Below are 24,787 nucleotides of genomic sequence, written 5' to 3'. Positions count from 1 at the left end.
GCAGGCAGAGGGGTAGTTAAGCCCAGAGCTGGCCTTCCTCCCTCAGACAGGGGATCCTTCAGTTTGTCCCCTTGTCTCCCTGTTCTTGGAAGCCTTTCCCTCCTTGTGTCTTCTGCTGGGGCTCTGGGCTGAAAGGTGTCCTCTCTGCATGTTCAGGGATGCCCCAGCCCCCTCAACATTCGCAGCTGAGGGAGTGTGTGGTTTTCAGCAGAGCAGGGCCTGGGTCCGGTGTGCCACCACCAAGGCCTGACCTCCTGCTGGTGAAGTTACTAGAGAGCCATTTGAGTTTCCAGCCCTCTCCCTGCCGGCGAGGCTCGGTGGGAACCAAGCGGGGGCCAGAGTTCCGCCCACTTTATAGAAACCTGTGAAAAAGCAGAAGAGACCGTGGCAATTCTGACACTCACCTTCACCCCCCTCTGTTCACCACGTGAGCGTTTATGCCCACCTGCTCACACTGCCTAATGTCCGGCACCCTTGTCTTTGGCCCTCGTGTCCCAAGCCCATTCAGTGGGCTGTCGCCACGGGCACACGTTCTCCTTACGCAGCGTTTGGTCATCCTATCCCTCCCTCTCTCCTCCAGGGAAGCCCCGATTCTGTCTCGGAGAAGGCTCCTATTCCGGCAGTTTGGGGGTGCCATCCACTATTCTGACCGTTACAGTCCTGCTGCCCCACCGGCCACTTGCCCACCAGACCAGCTGTCTGCCCCCGTGCCCCGATCTGGCCACCATCCTGCCTGCCCCTTGCCGAGGCACCCTGCAAGCACTCTCCTTCTCTGGACGAGGCCTCATTCCTCCGGGCTCCCCCTACTCCCGACCGGCCCGTGTGACGTGTGTCTGGCTCGTGCATCACCTTGTTTTGTGCACAGAGGAAAGAGTTGGGCAAAGGGGATCTGGGTCCTGGGGACTGGGGCCAAGACTGGAGAAGCAGAAAGCGGTGAGGTGGGGTGCGGGGGCCGCCAGCTCGATGCTGCACGGGGAGGGGCAGCACAGTGTCCTGCACGTGACAGGCACAGCAAACCCATTGAGTGGTGGCGGAGGGCCCACTTTTCCAGGCACCAAGATCTGTAGCCGGCCTCCACGATGTGAGGCTAGAAATCAGCGGCGTTGCTCGCACAGCTGTGTGCTTCTGCGCTAGGAGCTGCTTTCTGGCCCATCTGCCGCCCTCGGGCCCAGCACTGCCTCGTCCCTGAGGCCAGCGCACCCTGGGTGCCGGCAGCAGAGGCGAGACAGAGCTGCGCGTGTGTGGAGGTGGCCCCACGCCGTTGCTGTGGGAGAAGCCCTGGTCAGTCTCTCCCCTCAGAGCAGATGTGTTCCCCAAGGAGGGGTGGGCGGCCCGGAGCAGGAAGGAATTCAGGAAGAGCAAGCTGGCGAACTGTGCTGTGGGGCCTTGGCTGAGGAGAACCGTGGGGCCGTGGGCTGGGATGGGATCAGGTCCCCGCTGGAGGTGGAGGTTCGTGGAAGAGTTGCTTTAGCCTACCACTTAGGTCAGAGCCGGGGAGGTGGGGGGTGACCTGTCCCCTCGGTCGACGTGTGGACGTGGAAGGTAGGCGTGAGGAAGGAGCGACATCCTTCTGCGATTTCTGCTCCTGGCATCTGTGGGCCGGGGGGGCGGGCAGGGCTACCTTGGGGGCTCTTTCCAGCTGCTGTGCCCTTTGGCCTTGTTGGCGCTTGGTCCCCCGATCCCCTTCACCCACGGGTCTGTAGGCAGTGGTCACGTTGGCGGGATTTTTACGACCTGGGCCCCAGCTGGATGCAGTTCAGAGGCTGCCTGCCCCCTGCCCCCTTGGCCAGAGCCAGCTCACTCTCAGGAGCAGGCCCCCCTTCCCTGTGTCTCACCCATCCCCGTCTGCAGAGCCCTGGGGGTGCGAGTGGGGCCCTGTAACATGGGATAGCCCTGGTGCCTCAGGCTGGGCCCCTTCTTCCGTGAGCCGATGACAAGGATTTCTACCAAATTCGGGCCTGTTCTGAAGTCAAAGCAATCCTGTCAATGTTCTACTTGTTTTTGACTGATGTGACCGTTTCCCCACTGCTTTTGCCATTAGAGCAAAACCTTGATCCTTTGTCTCTCACTCATGCGGACGTTGTGGGATCCTATTTGCCGGCTGGGTGGATCTCTCCCCTCACTATTTGGGAAACGTGTTTACTTAAAATTCTAGTCCAGTAAAATTTCTTCCAGTGAGAAAGGTCAACAAGCGTCTGTTTAGCTTTTATTAAAAATCACTGTAGCAGCACCCACTGCTGGAATGAGGTCTGCGGATTCTGGCAGTGTTCTGTTGGCTGGCTTTCTGAAGGAACTTGAAAGGTCAAACTGCGTTTAAAACAAAAACAAAAAACACACAACTCTTCCAGGTTCTGGCTTGCTTCTTGGGTAGCTGGTATTTATAGCTGCTTGGTGGTTGTGCTGTGCTGTATTGTGGTCTGGGGGTCCTCTGGAGTTTCCAGGTTGTCCCCACCCTGTCCTTGGGAGCCTCATACCTGCTTTCCTCCACTGCTCTGGCTGTTCCTTCTGCAGCCCCCACCTCCTGGGAGGGCTCTGCCCCTGCCTCTGAGCCAGTGGCCAGGATGGGACCCTGGGAGGCACAGGCCTGTTCCCTACGAAACAGACCTGAGAAGTGGTGTCTACCTTCTGTTTGCTACTGGGGGTGCACTGGGCAGGGTCTGAAGCGTTCCTCTCTCTGGGTCCTGTCTCACCTTCTCTAGAAAGTCCAACCCATCTATGGCTTCCAGAGTATACATGACCAGCCCGTGAGGTCCTAGGGCTGAGGGGGACGAGGACAGAGAGTGGACAGTCTCATCCCACCCCTCTGCACCATGGGGCAGGCAGCTTGGGTTCCTGAAGGCTGCTTCCCCCATATTCTCTTGCATCTGCTCTGGTCCAAAGTTTCCTTTTATTGCTGCACCCAGTCTTGGGGCTCAAATATTTGCTCAAGTCTCCTTGGTCCCTGTGACCAGACTCATCCTGATGGTGCTCATGCTGGGATTTGAAACACTCTGCTTGTGATCTGGACACATCTCTGCCTCTGGGAAGTGCCTGACTCGTGGAAGAAACTACACTGGTCAGACTCTGCAGGGCACCCATATGCTCAGTTGATGCTTAACAACAGATGCAGAATGAGCTTGAGATAGAAGATCTGACCTAGAGTTTCTAATGAATGGAAAATGATGAATGAATGAAAAATGAGTGAAAAACATTCTGTGGTTCAGCCTTGTTGGCCTCATCTCAATGTCCAAGGCTTCTGGGCCCCTTTTGACATCTAATCCATCCATATCGTCATCCAGCTGAGAAACCTCAGCCCCAGTGAGGGGAAGTGACTCACTGGAGGTCGCACAACTAACGAGTGGCAAAGCTGGGATTGGAACCCACAGCCCAGGCCCGTTCTTCGGTGCCACCTACATGGTCGGTTGAACGGGTGGCTACATTTGCTGGGGCCCTGAGTTTTGGAGGAGTCAGTTAGCTAGTGCCTGGGCCCTGGTTGGGAGCTGTCCGCGGTCAAGGTGGGACTTCAGTCTCTTCTTTTCATCAGGAGGGATATGCACTCAGTTTTCCAGTGAGGGCCCTGGGGTTTTGGATGCGGCTTGAGCAGAGAAACCAAGGAGGGAAAGAGATTTTTAGTGGACCGTTCCTGGTAACCTCAGGTCTTCAGCTCTGGTCTGTAATGGGGGTGGAGGCTGGGGCAGAGTGCAGTTACCTAGCCCTCAGTTTCCCCTTCTTAAGTTCAGAAGAAAAGTGGTAAAAGAAAACTCTGTTCTCCCTGATCCTTAAACAAAGGTGGTTAATAAAAGTGTAGGTTCCTGTGCCAAGGTAGGACGAGAGCCAGAGTCACTTTCTTACCCTGACTGGTTAGGGTGCCAATGCAAACACTACCTTCCTCATTTGATTCTGAGTCAACAGAGATAGGTTGTTGTGGGGGAATGGCCAGGGGTCAAGTAGGTGGCTGGCAGGGACCCACGGCTTTTCTCCTCAAGCTCCCTCTCGGCAAGGTGGAAGTGGGTCAGTGGAGTTTGCCTAGGCTGCCGAGGAGCGTTCTAGCTAGTGGTAGCACTAGCCCCTCGCCCACCCCAACCCCACAACTCCCTCCTCTCAGCCAGGCCATCTGCCCCTTTGGGAGGAAGGAGACCACCCCCACTAGGGCCAAGGACAGCAGAGCCCTGCCTAGTGAGAGGCTCTTGGGGCAATGGCTCTGTCCTGGGCCTTACCAGCCCTGGGGAGAGGGTGTTTGGCTGGAAGGCTGGAATTTAAATGCCATCATCCTTGATTTTGTAATATTTCCACTCGGAACGGTCAGTTCCTCCTTCCCGCTCCTTAGCATGTATGCCAACTCTCCCGCGTCATGGACGTTACCCTTCTACACTCCGGCCTGGGGAGTGCCAATGTTCTAATGTGAAGAGATTCCTTTGTGTGATAGAACCCAAGAAGTGTAGCTTGGAAATGATGATCCATGTGATGATGACTTTTCTTTCTTTCCTCTTCTTGAGGAGGTGATTTGTAGACCCCGACTGCCTATGTAATGTAAATAATGTACATTTAATTTATTGCTATGGTAGCACATTGTATTTGTTAATGTATAAAACAAATTCTAAAAGGTCGACAAATGTATATTTTGTTGCTTAAATGTGTCTTTGCAGAAATTGACAATAAATAACATATTTTGTGTCCATCATTGTTCAGACTTCTTTGCTTGGGGCCCCAAGCCCTGAGCAGCATCTCTCAGAGGTTGAATACTGGCAGCCTACCGGCTCTATCTGTGAATGTGTGACTTTGGCCTCAAGAGTGTTTTAGAATATTTGAATTAGTTGCCAATGTTTAGAAAACAGTTGATGTTGAGACCGCAATTAGAATGAAAAAACAGCCCAACCTAGAAGTGTCACATAAAATCTGAATTTTCTTCTCTTAAAAAGTCAGATGTTGGATCCCCTCTGTAGGAGCGGCACAAATTGGTCAGCGCCCCCCAGAGGCTACCCCTCTGGTGAAACCTGAGTCACCGCAGTCCCCACCCTTCTCTACCGGTTACACCTGCAGCATTTCATTCATTCCTGTTGTTTGCTTGGCCCCTGTCGGCATCTGAGTTTGAGACCCCTGCTATCCACTGATTTGTCTCCATCCTGCAACTTTCTTCCTTCCACCCACTCTTTTTCCACATTCCCAAGTCACCTCTTCAAGGATTCTTTTGTGATGAAATGCCCTCTCTCCTATCCACCTTTGACTCCCAAATGGCCATGATCTTTTTTTTTTTTTTTTTTTTTTTTTAGATTTTATTTATTTATTTGACAGAGAGCACAAGCAGGGGGAGCAGCAGAGGGAGAGGGAGAAGCAGACTCTCCGCTGAGCAGGGAGCCCAATGCGGGGCTCAATCCCAGGATCCTGGGATCATGACCTGAGCTGAAGGCAGCTGCCTTAACTGACTGAGCCACCCAGGCGCCTTCAAATGGCCATGCTCTTATGTACATTTTGCTTTACAAGGTTTGGACGTAGGTTTTACAAGTAATATCTGCATTTTTTTTTCCTTAAGAAATTTGAAGAGAAGGAACAGGCTTTTTTCGGCTGGGACTTGAGAGTGTGATCTTGGGCAAGTTCTGTCTCTGGGTTGCGTTTTCTTTTATGTATAATCAGAAAAATCCACAAGCAAAGCATGAGGATAAAGTCAATTCATAATTGGGAAAGAACTTTGAAAAAAAATGGCAAGTGTTATTCAAGCACCAGAGGTTCAATAATAATTGTTACTATGATCATAACAGCAGCTGAATGTTTTACTTATGCACTCAGTTCTATAACATGACGTCCTAGTTCCTAAAAATCACAACACCAAACAAAACTGCAAGCACAAGTTTTGCGGGAAGTAGGGCTAGGGATACAGCACTCACAAACGTTGGTGATACAAATAAAAAGGTTAATGAAAATGGTAGCGCAGTTTTACACATGTGAAATGAAGAAATCAGTACTACAAAAATAGGGCTTTTTACTTTGTCACAGACGTGAGGTTAGGTTGTGGAAGCAGGCGTGTGGGTTCTTGTGAAGAGGTGGAAGGAGAGATCCCTGCAGTGGGACGGGCAGCGGGAGCGCCCGATGAGGCTGCGTGAGGGTCACGGCACACGGTGTGCGGGGTCCCACGCGGCTCCCTTCAGCCGGGTGCGGTTTTCGGAGTTCACCTGGTACTTCGGGTGGGTGAGTTGCAATCAAACGTGCAGTTTGGGTAAGACTCGAATGCCATCTTACCATACCAATTGCATCCGGTCCAATTTCCGTTTTCAAAACAAGCGTTAGCACAAGACGGAGGCCCCCAAGCGCCCCACTGAGGCAGGTGCTATTATTATCTCCATTTCACTAAAGCATCAGAATCCAATTGCAGTTTGGAACCTAAATTTGATGGAGATTTGCATGGATGCGCTGACTTCTATATGAAGGTAAGTTTCGGACCGTGGGGGGTTCTAGATGCACAAGGACGCGCCCAGGAAAGCGGGTTCCAGCTCTCATTGGTTGCCTGCCCGGCTTGAAGGTGCTGTCCCGGAGCCCGCGCCGGCAGCATCCTGGGCTGCGGTGGTCACGCCTCACCGGAGCCCCGTTTCCCAGCGTTTCCGGGTCCGTCTGTGGAGCCCCCATGAGGGCAAGTGAAGCCGCATCTTCCACACAGACACCCCCACACCGTCTGCACCTCATGATTTGGCGGCTTCCTGGGTTCAAGCCTTCTCCCCAGAAGCTGGGGGGTCGCCGATCCCCCGGAGCCTTGTGGAGGTGGGACATTTTTTCTGCCTGGGGGGCAAGTGCTGTAGGAGGCATGAGCACTGCTGAGATGGGCCAGTTACTGTCCCTCCAAACCTTCGGAGCTTCCTCGGGCCCTGCAAGCTCACCTTTCACCCGGGGTCTGCGTTTGCGCGTTCTCTCCACTAGATGGCGCTCGTTGCCAGGACTCCTGAAACCGGTTTCCCCCACCGCACCGCCCGGCAGCTCCCAGCAGTCGGTGAACATAGTGGGGGACGTTATCCTGCCTGCCGCACGGGGAACGCTTTCCTGAGGAGCCTGCTCAGGCCATGCTCGGGATTTCGTTCAGTCTCGTTTCTCCAGTGCCCGCTGTGTCCGGTGGAGCTACCGGCTGTGCTCTGACCAGCCCTCCTTTGCCCGTGGAGGGCGAAGGGCTGGCTCCAGTAACAATTCCCAGTCCAATCCCGAAACTTTGCAGTAGCTGTCAGTCATGAAAACCGTTTCATTTCGGTTCAGACTCAATCCTGTTTGTTTTAAACTTCAATTCACATGTAATTCCAAGCCCCCTCGCCTGCCAACACTCTGGAGTTTTGGCTCAGGGTGAGGCAAGGACGCCCCCCTTGCCCCGACTTCAGTCAGGGTCGCCTGAGCCCTCTTTTGAACGAGATGTCATCCTCGGCCTGCCTTTGGCCTGCCCAGCTGAGTTTTAGCAAAGAATCCTGCTAGACTGGTTTGTTGAGAAGCCCTCCACTCTTGCTGTCCAATCACTTTGCGTCCCCCTGCCCTTGCTACTTCACCAAGTTCTTCTTAGTAATTTTCCATCCAATTCCTCACCCTGCCCATTGGCTAGAAATCCCCACGTGTCCCTGTTGTATTTGAAGTGGAGTTCAATCTCTCTCCCCGGTTGCAATAGTCCTGAATAAAGTCGTCCTTGCCTGTTGAACTCTGGTGAAGTTTTTCTTTGACAGGAGGCCCGTCTGTCGCACATCCACGCCCCTCCTTCTCCTTTGCTCTTCCACACCAGTGCTGGGGTAGGGAAGAGAGCTTTTTTTTTTTTAAACTTTTTTTTTTAAGATTTTTTTTATTTATTTGAGAGAGAGAGAATGAGAGATAGAGAGCACGAGAGGGAAGAGGGTCAGAGGGAGAAGCAGACTCCCTGCTGAGCAGGGAGCCTGATGCAGGACTCGATCCCGGGACTCCAGGATCATGACCTGAGCCGAAGGCAGTCGCTTAACCAACTGAGCCACCCAGGCGCCCGGAAGAGAGCTTTTTAAAAAAAATTTTATTGTTATGTTAATCACCATACATTACATCATTAGTTTTTCATGTAGTGTTCCATGATTCATTGTTTGTGCATAACACCCAGTGCTCTAGGCAGAGCGTGCCCTCTTTAATACCCATCGCCAGGCTAACCCATCCCCCCACCGCCCTCCCCTCTAGAACCCTCAGTTTGTTTTTCAGAGTCCATCATCTCTCATGGTTCGTCTCCCCCTCCGATTTCCCCCCCTTCATTCTTCCCCTCCTGCTATCTTCTTCTTCTTTTTTTTTTAACATATATTGCATTATTTGTTTCAGAGGTACAGATCTGTGATTCAACAGTCTTGCACAATTCACAGCGCTCACCGTAGCACATACCCTCCCCAATGTCTATCACCCAGCCACCCCATCCCTCCCACCCCCCACCACTCTGGCAACCCTCAGTTTGTTTCCTGAGATTAAGAATTCCTCATATCAGTGAGGTCATAGGATATATGTCTTTCTCTGATTGACTTATTTCGCTCAGCATAACACCCTCTAGTTCCATCCATGTCGTTGCAAATGGCAAGATGTCATTCCTTTTGATCGCTGCATAATATTCCATTGTATATATATACCACATCTTCTTTATCCATTCATTTGTCGATGGACATCTTGGGGGAAGAAAGCTTTTATTTTGAGACTGCCCCTCAAAGAGTGAACTCATGAGTGTTAGCATGGGCACTCGAGACAAGAAGAAATGTACTTGGGAAAAGGCCTGTGAGAGAAAATGGCTGGACTGTGATGCAGGTCTGACCTGAGTGGAGGAAAGATGGGAGGGAGTGAGCTAGGGTGGAGGTGTCTTTTGCATCAGTCCAGTTCTAAGAAAAGTTCAGCAAGGCCACTGGGGAGTCTTCTAGCCAAGGTCACCCACCAGGGGGGTCCCACACATCACCAGAATGAGCCCCAAATTACTATCCTTGCTGCACCCAGACATCGGGTGTGAGTGGCCTGTGGGAAACCTGGCTTTGGTGTGAGCCATGGAACACAGTGACAGATTTCAGAGTATTGCACTGGGACCATCAGTCAGCTATGCCCCTGACGTTGGAGACGGGCCATATGAACTTGCCCCAGTTTTGGTTGGTTACAGTTTACCCTCATTTGTGGGTAGACCCACATTAGTGGAGGGGAAGGTTGAACCTCTTCTCTTGGTTTTCTCTCTTTAATACCAACCTTCCATTGGTTCTTTTGCTTGGCAGTCCTGCAAGTGCTGTTTTTGTTTGTTTGTTTGTTTTGTTTTGTTCGTTTTTTTTTAATGATTTTATTTGAGAGAGAGAGAGACAGAGATAGTGTCAGAGATAGCAAGAGACAGCATGAGTGGGCTCTCCATGGAGCAGGGAGCCTGATGTGGGGCTCAATCCCACGACCCTGGAATCATGACCTGAGCCGAAGGCAGACGCTTAATGACTGAGCCACCCAGGTGCCCGGGTTCTGTTTTGTTTTTAAAGATTATCTTTACTTATTTTGAGGGAGAGAGAGAGTGCGAGCAGGAGGAGGAGCCAAGGCAGAGAGAGAGAGAGAATCTCAAACAGACTCCACACTGAGTGTGGAGCCCGACGTGGGGCTCGATTTCACGAGCCCAACATCATGACCTGAGCTGAAATCAAGAGTCAGATGTCCAACTGACTGAACCCCCCAGGCGCCCCCAAATGCTGCTGTTTTGTTGCAAGTCCCCGCCACTGAGAGGCGGGGCTTAGGCTGGACCCATTTCTGCCCTTCCTCAGCTCCTGCCCTAAGACGTCTATCTTGCAGTCTTCAGTTAATGGTATAGAGCTTCAAGCCCTGCTACCAATTTGGTTTCTGCTCAATTCTCAGGATATTCCCTTATCCTCCTGATGACAGCAGGAAGCAATGTCTACCACTCTATGCCATATCCTAGTACTCTTTCTCTTCACTCTGCACCTACCTTCTCCCTTCTCCAGGCCCTAGGGGTGACAGGTGGTCTTGGCAGCGTTAAGACAATCACCTTACGATCCACAGGGGGATGTGGTTGGAGGCCCCTCAGTGTTGGAGGAATAGAGATGGACAAGCCAAATGCTTTCCCTCCTTCACAGAGCCAGTCCTCCTCTTAGATTACCTAGGGAATGAGGTGGGGGGTAGGGTTCATGGCTGGTTCTCATGAAATGGTGCTTTTGGCAAGGCTGGTGGGGCTCCTTGGCTGGCTCTTGTGACTCCAGTGGTTCTCTGAATTTGAAATATGAATTTGGTGGGCCACTGCTATGGCCCATTCAAACATGTGCCCTCAAACTTTTAATGTTGCACCTGTGTTCCCATGGTGGAGTAGGTAGGGGCTGAGGGCAGGCTGCCCCAAGATAGACCACTTTGGCATGAAGATTATTCTAAGCTCAAGGCAATCAAAACCCAATGCCTCAAGAGAAATTTTTGCTCCTCCCTTAGCTACATAGAAGATTCGAAATTGGGGGTCTTTCCCAGAACAAGGGTTCTCAACAGAAATAAATTTTATCTGAGTGACCTATCTGTAAAGCAGGGCAATATCTGATTACTAAACATCTGTTCATTTTCTCATTGTCCTCCATTCCTTTCCTCTGAAGTCACAGACCCCTACCCCTTCTCCTTCGTTCAGGATGACATAGAGACCTCATTTTGCCTGACCATCTTTGGAATTTCCATGCCTGTGTGAATTCCCTTTACATATAGTATTAATTTGATTTTTCTCCTATTAACGTGTCTCATGTCAATTTGATTCTTACTCTGGCTAAAGGACCTTTGAAGGATACAGGAATTCTTGCTTCCCAACAGTGGGCACTGTTTATGGGAACCAGGGTTAAGTTCCAGAGATGAACTCTGAAACATGGTTATGACACGTAAAGGCAGAGATGCTTGGAAGGGGACTTTTGATCTTTATTTCTGCAGGCAGAGGTAACATGTGCTGGAAGCATCAGGGTCTCGAGAAACTTTGTGGAAGCTCGTCCCTAACTTCAGACCAGCCCCTTCCACTCTCAGAACAGGATACGAATCCTATCTGGGGAGGCCTTCTTCCCTAGCAGTTCAACTTTAGGGTGCATAAAAATCACCTGGAGAGTTGTTAAAATGCAGTTTGTAGGCACCATTCCAGAGATTAGAATTCAATGGGGCTGGGTGGGACCCAGGAGTCTGCCTTTTTAACAAGCACAGGAGGATTCTGATGCAGTCTTTCGCTTCGGGAACCACTGATCCAGTCTACAGTGTCTGTGTACATCTCTCTCCTATTATAGTGGTCTCAGGCCCAGTGAGAAAGGGGTGGGGAACAGCGAGGGTGTGGGGGGGGGTTGAGTGATGCTCGCCCCACAACTAAGGGGATTGTCATAATTGTCATTATCACAAATGTGGAAGAAATGTCTGTTCCAACAAGACACAGGATCTTGCGGGACAATGAAAGGGAATCACCAGCCGGAACAGAATAGAGTACACAGACACCGTGAAGCTTGTAAGGTGTACTTTAAGATGAAAATGGATTATGACCCTCTGAACGAGAAGGGTGTCCTGTAATGAGAAACACTGGGAGAAAAGATGAGCATCATGCATGAGACAGAAGGAATTTGGTGAAGAGAAAAGTCAGATGCTGAGAAAATTGAAAATAAGAGCATCTTCCTCCAAGAAAAGGGGAGTATGTCAGAGGGGGAGACGAACCATGAGAGATGATGGACTCTAAAAAACAAACTGAGGGTTCTAGAGGGGAGGGGGGTAGGGGGATGGGTTAGCCTGGTGATGGGTATTGAGGAGGGCACGTTCTGCATGGAGCACTGGGTGTTATGAACAAACAATGAATCATGGAACACTGCACCAAAAACTAATGATGTAATATATGGTGATTAACATAACAATAAAAAATTAAAAAAAAAAAAAAAAAAAAAAAAAGAGCATCTTCCTCCAAACCCAAACAAATGATCAGACAAAAGAAGTGACATGAAAGTATATAAAACTCCCAGTGACCTGGGGACAAAGCAGAGCTGCTGGAAGCAACCCCCATGGTGGGATGTTCCCTAACACTGACGATTTTAAAGGCCAAATAGTCTAGTAACTATGGTAGGTGAAGACTGTGGCTGATGCCTTGACTCCATCAAGTGGGATAGTAACACCAAGCAGCCCACATCTAAGAACCGATAAAAACAAGGTGCAAAATAAACAGCTCCCCATCAAAGCATCGTGAGGATGAATGATTAGACAGAAGTGAGACTGTGTCACGGAAATGTGCAGATGCTTCATGAGAAAGATGGTAGAAAGCCTGCCTGAATTATTAGATCAGATGGATTTTACTAATCTCCTGTAGGACAGTATGTTAAAAAATTAAATATAAAAAATAAATATGACAAGGAAGTCTTTATAGCCTTGCTCTAAAATATCAATTGGTAGGTTTTTATAAGAACTTAATGCTAATAAGGAATCTGAGGAAACGTCCCGGGAAAATGGACAACAGGGCCCAGATGACATCTAGCGACATCACTTAGAGTGCAGTAGTGACTTTAATGGAAAAGGATTTTAGCTTGTTTAATTATAGTATTTACCCCTAAGGAAGAGTGCTTCTGAAAACTGGACGGGGTAAGATCACCGCAGGTGCAAACAACTGTAAACTATTAGGAGGACCTGGCAATGATAAAATGATTAACTGAGATTTTAATTCGGTGACTTATTATTGCTGGCCTGGATTGACTAGGATGCTCAATCTAGTTTAAGCTGACAAAAAGGGAGGCATTTATGAAAAAGAGACAGAGGATTCTCCTAGAATCAAAGGACGGGAATGCAGCCGGGCAACTGGAAGGACAGCAAAGGTCATCAGACCTCTCACTGTCTCTTGCCCTCTGCTTTCTGCTTTTCTCCGCGCAGCCCTGTGTTTTGTTTCATTCTAGGGTTGTAGGTCTTTTCCTGACGGATTCGTGATGGTTTTTCATTTGGCTTTACTCTCTCCCTGAAGACCAGCTGAGCTGGTCTCTGATTCACTGCCCAGACTGTGAAATGGATCTGAGTCCTTTAAATGTTTCCTTTGCCAGCGGCCGTGATGTTAAGCTTTGTCAGGAAAGGGAGCAAGAGAGACACTGTAGGAGGAAAAGAGTTTTGCTTCTGCATCCCTAGTGCTTGTGTGGCACGCTCTCAAGGCTCAGGCGCATGCGTGGGTTTCTGATTCCTGCGCTGCCTGCAGGGTCTCCAGCGCCCTCTCCCGCCGCGCCCGCGGCGCCCGCAGTGTCCCCAGCGCCCACTCCGGCGTTGCAGGGCAGCCGGCAGCACCCAGTGGCTGATGGCTTCTGGGAACAACCTCTTCTTGTACGCTGGTACAATAACCTTGGGAGTTTCCTGGGTGAAATCTGAAATTGGCCCCTGGACATGCGGTCAAGGACAGACTGAAGAAAGAGGCAGGGCCTCCAGATCGGTAGGTGGCAGTTTAAAAAGCAAGGGAACTTGCTTATGAGGCTTGTCCTGGGCGGCTGCAAAGTGAGCAGATCTTCACACCCACCTGTCAGAATCCTAAAAGTTTATGTAGAGGCCTTAACTGGGTTCAGTCCTGTTTACCAGATGGTATACCCAGTCGTGTATATCCAGATGGTCTCAACAGCACATTACTATCTCAAGTCTGTGTCCCCGAGGCAGCTTTTAGGGCAGGAGGCAGGCAGAATGCACACACAGGCATTGAAATCAAGGACAGCGGAGGCGGGTAGGAGCCTCCAATGCCTGGGTCCAGCTCACCGGTCAGATGGCTGTCTTATCCTCTGGGTGGCCTCCTCCAATGCTTCCCCTCTTGTAATGATAGCAGCCTTCTTTTGCAATGTGCCCTGAGCAGTCCGCAAGGGTTTTATTAGCCAGGAGGTGGCTTGTTGAGTGGCTCTCTGGCCGAACTGGAGACAGATGCCACAGCACCCGTTTAGACATATGCAAGAGAAAACACAGATTAAGATAATGATTCCCAAAATAAGTCACGGTTTTTGAAATTAAGAGCCCCATGACCTGAGTCACTGATTTATTAAGTCCCCTAGATTGGGGGTTGGATAAGTCAGGATATTTAGTTGTTTCTTTATGTGACTTACTAGAGAGGGTACATTAGAGGATTTGTCAGGTATAAACACACAGCATTCTGTGCGGATGGTGGTATAGGTGCTTCCTTGCAAGGCCGTGATCCTATGTCGGGGGACAGCTTTTCTCATGAGAGCTATTTTTTTTTTTAATTTTTTAATTGTTATGTTAATCACCATACATTACATCATTAGCCCTTGATGTAGTGTTCCATGATTCATTGTTTGTGCATAACACCCAGTGCTCCACGCAGAATTTGCCCTCTTTAATACCCATCACCAGACTAACCCATCCCCCCACCCTCCTCCCCTCTAGAACCCTCAGTTTGTTTTTCAGAGTCCATCGTCTCTCTCATGAGAGATATTTTAGTGCTCAGTAAGGGCAAGCTTTTCCCTCACTGGCTGTCAGGTAAGGTGCTGGGTGAATATAGTAAGGGCTTCTGTGTGGGTTACAATGTTCTCCAGGCCACTGGAAGCAACAAACATGGCAGCCAAATGACCAGTGGAAAACAGAACATGCCCATCTGGCCTTGAGGAGAGGGAGGCTGGCAACTGCTGTCACGATGGGGCCGATTCTCCCTTGTGCCCAGGGAAAAGCCAGGGTGCAGTGGCCCAGCCATCCAGGTGGAAGCCGTGGCCAAAGATCCGTGCTACCCAACCACTGGGCTCCCTTCAGGGCTTCCCAATAAATATCTGGGTGGTGTGACCAGTCAGCGTCAAACTAGTTGCTATTTGGTGTGACAGAATGACCACCTACATCCCATATTTCTGGTACAGATGGGTTGGTTCTCTTTAGAGTGATTTTTCTGTTCCCCACATGGGGGTGCCAGGTGAGTCAGTGCTCAAGTGTCCATAACCCGGGGTGAGCCATCTGAATATATCCCAACTCTGAGCCCAGTCACCCGTGGCTCAAATGGCATTTTTTAGGGCCCCGTTGGTCAACAGTTTGATGGGCTGCCTGTGTAGTTTGATTCCCAGAAAAAGAATGTCCAGCGTTACTGATAGTCGGTGCCATAGTCTGGGTTTCAGGAGTCATATTGGTAATATCAGATGAATTAAGAGTACTAGTCCTAGCTTGTTCTTTTTTCATGTACTGCTTTCAGACTTTTTAATTCACTCCCTGGAGCAGTGATAATCCTGATGAGCTGTCATATACCCAAGAGTTGGAATAATTCTTTTGTTGGGCATACAAGTGGGCCCACTGTAGAATGGTATTTATAATAGGAGTCCATCTCATGACTGGACACCATAGGTGCAGCAGAAATCTAAGGCTGAAAAGACAGACAGTTAACAGGAAGTTGTGTGGGGAAAGTGTTTCCCTTCTGAATTACACTTGTGACCTGATCCTTGGATGTTACTGTGGTTGTAGTGTTAGAAACTTGACCTGGTTGTGTGTGCCATACATATTGGCTGGGGAGGGATGGAGGCAGGAATAAGGAAATGGGCTGGGAGTGGCAGACCAGGACCCTCACCTCTCCCCCTCTTTTAGTGGGGCATGTTCTACTCCAGGTATAGTGCATTTCAGCAGGTCTAGCTTGCAGCAGGACAATGGGATCCCATTGGAGACTGAGTAGTCCCCCCCGCCCCCAGTGGGGGGAAGTAATTCACCTATCCTGGTGGGATGTCTTACTGAGAATTCCAGTACAAAATGCCTTTCCCAGGCATGGTGGGGCTTGATGTTCTCAGCGGGATATAGCATGGATCCATGGTGAGACTTGGGGCAATGGCTGTCTCCCTCGACTTTAATATTTTAGTTTTTAAAAAAGATCTTATTTATTTGAGAGAGAGAAAGAGTGCAAGAGAGAACATGAGCAGCGGTGGGAGGGGCAGAGGCAGAGGGAGAAGCGGGCTCCCTGCTCATGGGCTCAATCCAGGACCCCAAGATTATGACCTGAGCTAAAGGCAGATGCTTTTTTTTTTTAAAGGATTTTATTTATTTATTTGAGAGAGAGAGCATGAGAGAGAGATCATGAGCATGGGGAGAGGGGTAGAGGGAAAAGCAGATTCCCTGCTAAGTGAGCCCAATGCGGGGCTTGATCCCAGGACCCTGAGATTATGACCTGAGCCGAAGGCAGATGCTTAACCAACTGAGCCACCTAGACACCCCTTCCTTGACTTTTATACCTTTGTGGTAGGTGTTAGGTGCCTTGGCAGAGGGGTTCCTAGTTTGGCATATTGGGTAATAGGGCTTACTGGTTGATCACGTAAATGTATTAAAGCCTGGGATAATTTAGTCCACTTGCAGGTGGTTTTACTTGTTAGTAAATTAATCTGCTGCTTTAATATTTCTTTATTTTTTTCCTATCAGTCCTGCCACTTGCAGATTATAGGGGCGATGTTCTTCTGTTTAATGTCATGGTCTTTTGTCCACCCTTGTATATCATGGCCTTTGAAATGTGATCCCTGATCACATTTGATGTGAGTAGCTGTCTATTTGATGAGAGTAGCTGTACACGGTGCTCAGCTTCTACAATCCCCTGTTGGTGGAAACTCGGATGAGGCCATAGTGCCCATGTGAACAAAGGCATATTTAGAATCCTCACTTGGAGGGAGGGGGCAAATGTAATCAATTTGCCAATCCTTCACCATTTGGAAACTCCAGTGGATGGTCCCGGACTCCTTTGGCAGTTGCGTTGAGGATGGTTTAGAACACACAGGATTTATTACTGCATTAACCAAGCCACTGTATTTTAGGGGCAATCTGGCATCCGTGGTAATATGCCATTTAATCTGGGAGTTATGGTGGCCTCTCTTTCTATGTGTCCAATCAACCGTATCTACTGAGGAGTTTTTACCCAAGTTAAGGCATCAGTTCCCTGGTTGCAAGGAGTGTTAGTGCCTCATGAGCTGGGATGTGAAAAACAGTGAGGACTGCCTCAGGCTCTTGCAGGCAAACCTAAATGTTTTTTTTTTTCACATATCTTGAACTCGTAAGGGCTTATTTATGATCATCTGCACCTCAGCTTTTCATTGTCTAAGCCATAGGGCTAGTTCTTTTAGAACAATTCAACTTTTAGTGCAAAGGTTTAACGGCCAGGTTCCTTTCTGTTTCCATCTGGATGGTGTCAGTGTTGGCCTGCAGAGCTGCCACAGTCCTTGTGGGAGGGTTGCCCCGACTAGATCAGCAGTTTTCCTCGTGCCCTCTTTTTTTTTTCTTTTTGTCATTTCAACTTTTTTCCGTTAAATTTTTTATTGTTGTGTAAATCACCATACATTACATGATTAGTTCTTGATGTAGTGTTCCATGATTCATTGTTTGTGCATAACACCCAGTACTCCATGCAGAACGTGCCCTCTTTAATACCCATCACCAGGCTAACCCATCCCCCCCACCCCCATCCCCTCTAGAACTCAGTTTGTTTTTCAGAGTCCATCATCTCTCATGGTTTCTCTTCCCCTCCGATTCCCCCCTTCATTCTTCCCCTCCTGCTATCTTTTTTTTTTCTTAACATATATTGCATTATTTGTTTCAGAGGTACAGATCTGTGATTTAACAGTCTTGCACAATTCACAGTGCTCACCAGAGCACATACCCTCCCCAATGTCTATTACCCAGCCAACCCATCCCCCCACCCCCCACCACTCCGGCAACCCTCAGTTTGTTTCCTGAGATTGAGAATTCCTCATATCAGTGATCATATGATGCATGTCTTTCTCTGATTGACTTATTTCACTCAGCATAATACCCTCCAGTTCCATCCACGTCGTTGCAAACGGCAAGATCTCATTCCTTTTGATGGCTGCATAATATTCCATTGTGTATATATACCACTCCTTCTTTATCCATTCATCTGTCGATGGACATCTTGGCTCTTTCCACAGTTTGGCGATTGTGGACATTGCTGCTATAAACATCGGGATGCACGTACCCCTTCAGATCCCTATATTTGTATCTTTGTGGTAAATACCCAGTAGTACAACTGCTGGATCGTATGGTAGCTCTATTTCAACTGTTTGAGGAACCTCCATACTGTTTTCCAGAGTGGTTGCACCAGCTTCCATTCCCACCAACAGGGTAGGAGGGTTCCCCTTTCTCCCCATCCCCACCAACATCTGTGGTTTCCTGACTTGTTAATTTTAGCCATTCTGACTAGTGTGAGGTGGTATCTCATTGAGGTTTTGATTTGGATTTCCCTGATGCCGAGCGATGTTGAGCACTTTTTCATGTGTCTGTTGGCCATTTGGATGTCTTCTTTGGAAAAATGTCTGTTCATGGATCATTTGTTCTTTGGGTGTTGAGTTTGATAAGTTCTTTATAGATTTTGGATACTAGCCCTTTATCTGATATGTCATTCGCAAATATTTTCTCCCATTCTGTCGGTTGTCTTTTGGTTTTGTGGACTGTTTCTTTTGCTGTGCAAAAGCTTTTTATCTTGATGAAATCCCAATAGTTCGTTTTTGCCCTTGCTTCCCTTGCCTTTGGCGATGTTTCTAGGAAGAAGTTGCTGCGGCTGAGGTCGAAGAGGTTGCTGCCTATGTTCTCCTTTACGATTTTGAGGACTCCTGGGCGCCTGGGTGGCTCAGTTGGTTAAGCGACTGCCTTCAGCTCAGGTCATGATCCTGGAGTCCCGGGATCGAGTCCCACATCAGGCTCCCTGCTCAGCAGGGAGTCTGCTTCTCCCTCTGACCCTCTTCCCTCTCGTGCTCTCTATCTCTCATTCTGTCTCTCTCAAATAAATAAATAAAATCTATAAAAAAAAGGATTTTGAGGACTCCTGTCTCACATTTAGGTCTTTCAATCATTTGGAGTCTATTTTTGTGTGTGGTGGAAGGAAATGGTCCAGTTTCATTCTTCTGCATGTGGCTGTCCAATTTTCCCAACACCATTTGTTGAAGAGACTTTTTTTCCACTGGACATTCTTTCCTGCTTTGTCAAAGATGAGTTGGCCATAGAGTTGAGGATCCATTTCTGGGTTCTCTATTCTGTTCCATTGATCTATGTGTCTGTTTTTGTGGCAGTACCATATTGTCTTGGTGATGACAGCTTTGTAATAGAGCTGGAAGTCCGGAATTGTGATGCCGCCAGCTTTGCTTTTCCTATTCAACATTCCTCTGGCTATTCGGGGTCTTTTCTGGTTCCATACAAATTTTAGGATTACTGCTCTTCAACATAGTATTAGAAGTCCTAGCCACAGCAATCAGACAACAGAAAGAAATCAAAGCCATCCAAATTGGCAAAGAGGAAGTCAAACTCTCACTCTTTGCAGATGATATGATACTTTGTGTGGAAAACCCAAAAGACTCCACCCGAAAACTGCTAGAACTCATCCAGGAATTCAGTCAAGTGGCAGGATATAAAATCAATGCACAGAAATCCGTGGCATTCCTATACACCAACAACAAGACAGAAGAGAAACAAATTAAGGAGTTGATCCCATTTCCAATTGCACCCAAAACCATAAGATACCTAGGAATAAATTTAACCAAAGAGGCAAAGGATCTGTACTCAGAAAACTATAAAATACTCAGGAATGAAATTGAGGAAGACACAAAGAAATGGAAAAACATTCCATGCTCATAGATTGGAAGAACAAACATTGTGAAGATGTCAATGCTACTTAGAGCAATCTACACATTCAATGCAATCCCCATCAAAATACCATCCACTTTTTTCAAAGAAATGGAACAAATAATCCTAAAATTTGTATGAAACTAGAAGAGACCCTGAATACCCAGAGGAATGTTGAAAAAGAAAAGCAAACCTGGAGGCATCACAATTCCGGACTTCCAGCTCTATTACAAAGCTGTCATCATCAAGACGTATGGTCCTGGCACAAAAACAGACACATAGATCAATGGAACAGAATAGCGAGCCCAGAAATGGACCCTCAACTCTATGGTCAACTCATCTTCGACAAAGCAGGGAAGAATGTCTAATGGAAAAAAGACAGTCTCTTCAATAAATGGGGTTGGGAAAATTGGACAGCCTCATGCAGAAGAATGAAACAGGACCATTTCCTTCCACCACACACAAAAATAGACTCCAAATGGTTGAAAGACCTAAACGTGAGACAGGAGTCCATCAAAATCCTAAAGGAGAACACAGGCAGCAACCTCTTCAACCTCAGCCGCAGCAACTTCTTTCTAGAAACATCGCCAAAGGCAAGGGAAGCCAGGGCAAAAATGAACTATTGGGATTTCATCATGACATGAACAGACATTTTTCCAAAGAAGACATCGAAATGTCCAACAGACACATGAAAAAGTGCTCAACATCGCTCGGCATCAGGGAAATCCAAATCAAAACCTCAAAGAGATATCACCTCACACCAGTCAGAATGGCTAAAATTAACAAGTCAGGAGATGACGGCTGTTGGCCAGGATGCACAGAAAGGGGAACCCTCCTACACTGTTGGTGGGAAGCAAGCTGGTGCCACCACTCTGGAAAACAGTATGGAGGTTCCTCAAAAAGTTGAAAATAGAGCTACCATACGATCCAGCAATTGCAGTACTGGGTATTTACCCCAAAGATACAAATGTAGGGATCTGATGAGGTACGTGCACCCCAATGTTTTTAGCCACAATGTCCACAATAGCTAAACTGTGGAAAGAGCCAAAATGTCCATCAACAGATGAATGGATAAAGAAGATGTTGTATATATATACAATGGAATATTATGCAGCCATCAAAAAGAATGAAATCTTGCCATTTGCAATGATGTGGATGGAACTGGAGAGAATTATGCTGAGTGAAATAATCAGCTGACTGACTAGTCAGAGAAACATGTATCATATGACCTCACTGATATGAGGAATTCTTTTTTTTTTTAACATTTTATTTATTTATTTGACAGAGAGAGACACAGGAAGAGAGGGAACACAAGCAGGGGGAGTGGGAGAGGGAGAAGCAGGCTTTCCATGGAGCATGGAGCCCGATGCGGGGCTCGATCTCAGGACCCCGGGATCATGACCTGAGCAGAAAGTAGATGCTTAACGACTGAGCCACCCAGGTGCCCCAATATGAGGAATTCTTAATCTCACGAAACAAACTGAGGGTTGCTGGAGTGGTGGGGGATGGGAGGGATGGAGTGGCTGGGTGATAAATATTGGGGAGGTTATGTGCTATTTTGAGCGCTGTGAATTGTGTAAGACTGATGAATCACAGATCTGTACATCTGAAGCAAATAATACATTATACGTTTAAAAAGAAGAATAAGAAGTAGAAGAAGATAGCAGGAGGGGAAGAATGAAGGGAGGGAAATTGGAGGGGGAGCCAAACCATGAGAGACAATGGACTCTGAAAAACAAACTGAGGCTTCTAGAGAGGAGGCGGGTGGGAGGATGGGTCAGCTGGGTGATGGGTATTAAAGAGGGCACGTTCTGCATGGAGCACTGAGTGTTATGCACAAACAATGAATCATGGAACACTACATCAAAAACTAATGATGTAGGGGGCGGAGCAAGATGGCGGAGGAGTAGGAGACCTAGATTTCGTCTGGTCTCAGGAATTCAGCTGAATAGGGATCAAACCATTCTGAACACCTACGAACTCAACAGGAGATCAAAGAGGAGAGTAGCAACAACTATCTGAACAGAGAAGCGACCACTTACTGGAAGGTAGGACGTGCGGAGAAGTGAATCCGAGGCGATATTCGGGAGGATAGACGGCGGGGGAGGGGCCTCCGCCGGCCGCTTCTGGCAAGTGCTAGAGCCACGGAGCACAAAATCGGACCTTTTAGAAGTCGGCTCCGCTGAGGGACGTCGCTGCAGTGGCTAAGCGGGGGGTGGAATCCTCCCGGGACAGTGTGGTCTCAGGACCCTTGGGGTCACAGAAAGACCAGGGGTGCCTGAGTGCGGCAGAGCTCCCAGGTATCGGAGCGGGGAAGCCGGCTGCAGAGACGGAGCCGAGGGGCAGGCTCTCAGCTTGGGGTGGCCATAAACTGTGATCTGCGGCCCAGTCGGGCCACTGCTCCTGCAGCAGGGACCCAACAACCGGCAGATCCGGGGAGACTCCCCTTCCTCCCCCGGGAGGAGCGGTGTGGGAACGCACCGCAGGGATCTGCTGGGTTTGGAGACTCCACACGGGGTCGGGTGCCAGAGATAGCAACGCTCTGTCACAGGCCGGGTGAGCACGGAGTGCGGCCGGAGACCGGGGACACGGGAGTGACTGCTTTTCTCTGGGGGCGCACTGAGGAGTGGGGCCCCGAGTTCTCAGCTCCTCCGGGTGGAGATTGGGAGGCCACCATTTTTGCCCTGGTCCTCCAAGGCTGTACGGAGAGCTTGCAGGGAACAAAAGCTCCTGAGATCAAACCCGAGCAGCTTGCTTAGCCCGGACCGACAAGGGCGGGGCAATTCAGCCTCCGGCAAAGACATTTGGAAACCACAGCAACAGGCCCCTCCCCCAGAAGATCAGCACGAACAGCCAGCAAGCCAAGACCAAGTTTACCGATCAAGGAGAACGGGAGAACTCCAGCGCTAGGGGAATACTGCACATAGAATTCATGGCTTTTTTTTTTTACCATGATTCATTAGTTCATCAAAGTTAATTTTTGTTAACTGTTTTTTTTTTCTTTTTTCTTTTCCCCTTTTTCAACCAACATCTTATCAATCCCTTTTTTAAAAAAAAAAACATTTTTTATTTGTCATTTTTAGAGTCATATTTTATCCCTTCATAGTAGTTACCCTTATTTTTGGCATATATATATAAGTTCTCTCTTTAAAATTTTGAGATACAGTTTCTTCTAACAGATCAAAATATAACCTAAATCACTAGTGTATGGCTCTGTTCTAGTCTCCTGCCTGATCACATTCTCTCCCTTTTTTCTTTCTTTCTTTTTTTTTTTAAATCTTCTTTCTCTTTTCAAACTTCTTATCTTATCAAGTCCTTTTATAAAATCTTTTATGATTTTCATCTTTACAGTCATCTTCTATCCCTTCATTGTATCAACCCTTATTTTGTACATATATGTCTTTCTTCCTTTAAAATTTTAGGAGGCACTTTTTTCTAACACACCAAAATACGCCCAAAATCTAGTCTGTGGCACTGATCTATGCACTAGCCTGATCATATTTGATCACATTCTGCTTTTTTTGTATTGCTCTGTTTTGGTTTTTATCTTTTTTTTCTTTTTTTTTCTTTCTTTTTTCTCTTTCTTTTTTCTTTCTTTCCCTTTCTTTTCCCCTGGTTTCAGGTCTTTTCTGATTTGTATACAGTATATTTGCTGAGGACGTTGTAAACCTGTTAGCATTTTGTTCTCTCAAATATCTATTCTCCTCTGGACAAAATGACAAGACGAAAGAAATCACTTCAGCAAAAAGAACAAGAGGTAGTACCGTCAGCCAGGGACCTACTCAATGCGGACATTAGTACGATGTCGGACCTAGAGTTCAGAATCATGACTTTAAAGATACTAGCTGGGCTTGAAAAAAGCGTGGAAGTTATTAGAGAAACCCTTTCTGGAGAAATAAAAGAACTAAAATCTAACCAAGTCGAAATCAAAAAGGCTATTGATGAGGTGCAAACAAAAATGGGGGCACTAACTGCTAGGATAAATGAGGCAGAAGAGAGAATCAGCGATATAGAAGACCAAATGATGGAAAATAAAGAGGCTGAGAAAAAGAGGGAGAAACAAATACAGGATGACAAGGGCAGAATTCGAGAGATAAGTGATATGATAAGACGAAACAACATTAGAATAATTGGGATCCCAGAAGAAGAAGAAAGAGAGAGAGGGGCAGAAGGTATATTGGAGCAAATAATAGCAGAGAACTTCCCTAATGTGAGGAAGGAAACAGGCATCAAAATCCAGGAGGCACAAAGAACCCCTCTCAAAATCAATAATAATAGGTCAACACCCCGACATCTAATAGTAAAACTTATGAGTCTCAGAGACAAAGAGAAAATCCTGAAAGCAGCTCGGGAGAAGAGATATGTAACCTACAATGGTAGAAACATTAGATTGGCAACAGACCTATCCACAGAGACCTGGCAGGCCAGAAAGGACTGGCAAGATATCTTCAGAGCACTAAACGAGAAAAATATGCACCCAAGAATACTATATCCAGCTAGGCTGTCATTGAAAATAGAAGGAGAGATCAAAAGCTTCCAGAACAAACAAAAACTAAAGGAATTTGCAAACACGAAACCAGCCCTCCAAGAAATATTGAAAGGGGTCCTCTAAGCAAAGAGAGAGCCTAAAAGCAGCAAAGATCAGAAAGGAACAGAGACAATACACAGTAACAGTCACCTTACAGGCAATACAATGGCACTAAATTCATACCTTTCAATAGTTACCCTGAATGTAAATGGGCTCAATGCCCCAATCAAAAGACACAGGCTATCAGATTGGATTAAAAAACAAGACCCATCCATATGCTGTCTGCAAGAGACTCATTTTAGACCCAAAGACACCCCCAGATTGAGAGTGAGGGGGTGGAAAACCATTTACCATGCTAATGGACACCAAAAGAAAGCTGGGGTGGCAATCCTTATATCAGACAAACTAGATTTTAAAACAAAGACTGTAATAAGAGATGAGGAAGGACACTATATCCTACTTAAAGGGTCTATCCAACAAGAAGATCTAACAATTGTAAATATCTATGCCCCAAACATGGGAGCAGCAAATATATAAGGCATTTAATAACAAAAGCAAAGAAACACATTGACAACAATACAATACTAGTGGGGGATTTTAACACCCCCCTGACTGAAATGGACAGATCATCTAAGCAAAAGATCAAAAAGGAAATAAAGACCTTAAATGACACAGTGGACCAAATGGACTTCACAGACATATTCAGAATATTCCATCCCAAAGCAACGGAATACACATTCTTCTCTAGTGCCCATG

General features: G+C 47.6%; 1 protein-coding gene across 6 annotated transcripts in view; it reads left to right on the top strand.

Annotated features, from left to right (window-relative positions):
• The window catches only part of RAP1GAP2 (RAP1 GTPase activating protein 2), a 245,405-nt gene extending 240,754 nt beyond the window's left edge, over window positions 1-4,651 (top strand). For all 6 annotated transcript variants that reach the window (XM_027625987.2, XM_027625990.2, XM_027625988.2 and 3 more), the window contains one exon: window positions 581-4,651. The gene's annotated coding sequence lies outside the window, so the exon portion shown is untranslated. The remainder of the gene's footprint in view (window positions 1-580) is intronic.
• The last annotated feature ends 20,136 nt before the right edge of the window (window positions 4,652-24,787 follow it).

This window comes from Zalophus californianus, chromosome 16 (genome assembly GCF_009762305.2).
Source record: "Zalophus californianus isolate mZalCal1 chromosome 16, mZalCal1.pri.v2, whole genome shotgun sequence".
Classification (NCBI taxonomy): Eukaryota; Metazoa; Chordata; class Mammalia; order Carnivora; family Otariidae; genus Zalophus; species Zalophus californianus.
The sequence above is the reverse complement of the archived record's forward strand: the minus strand, read 5'-3'. Positions and strand labels throughout refer to the sequence as shown.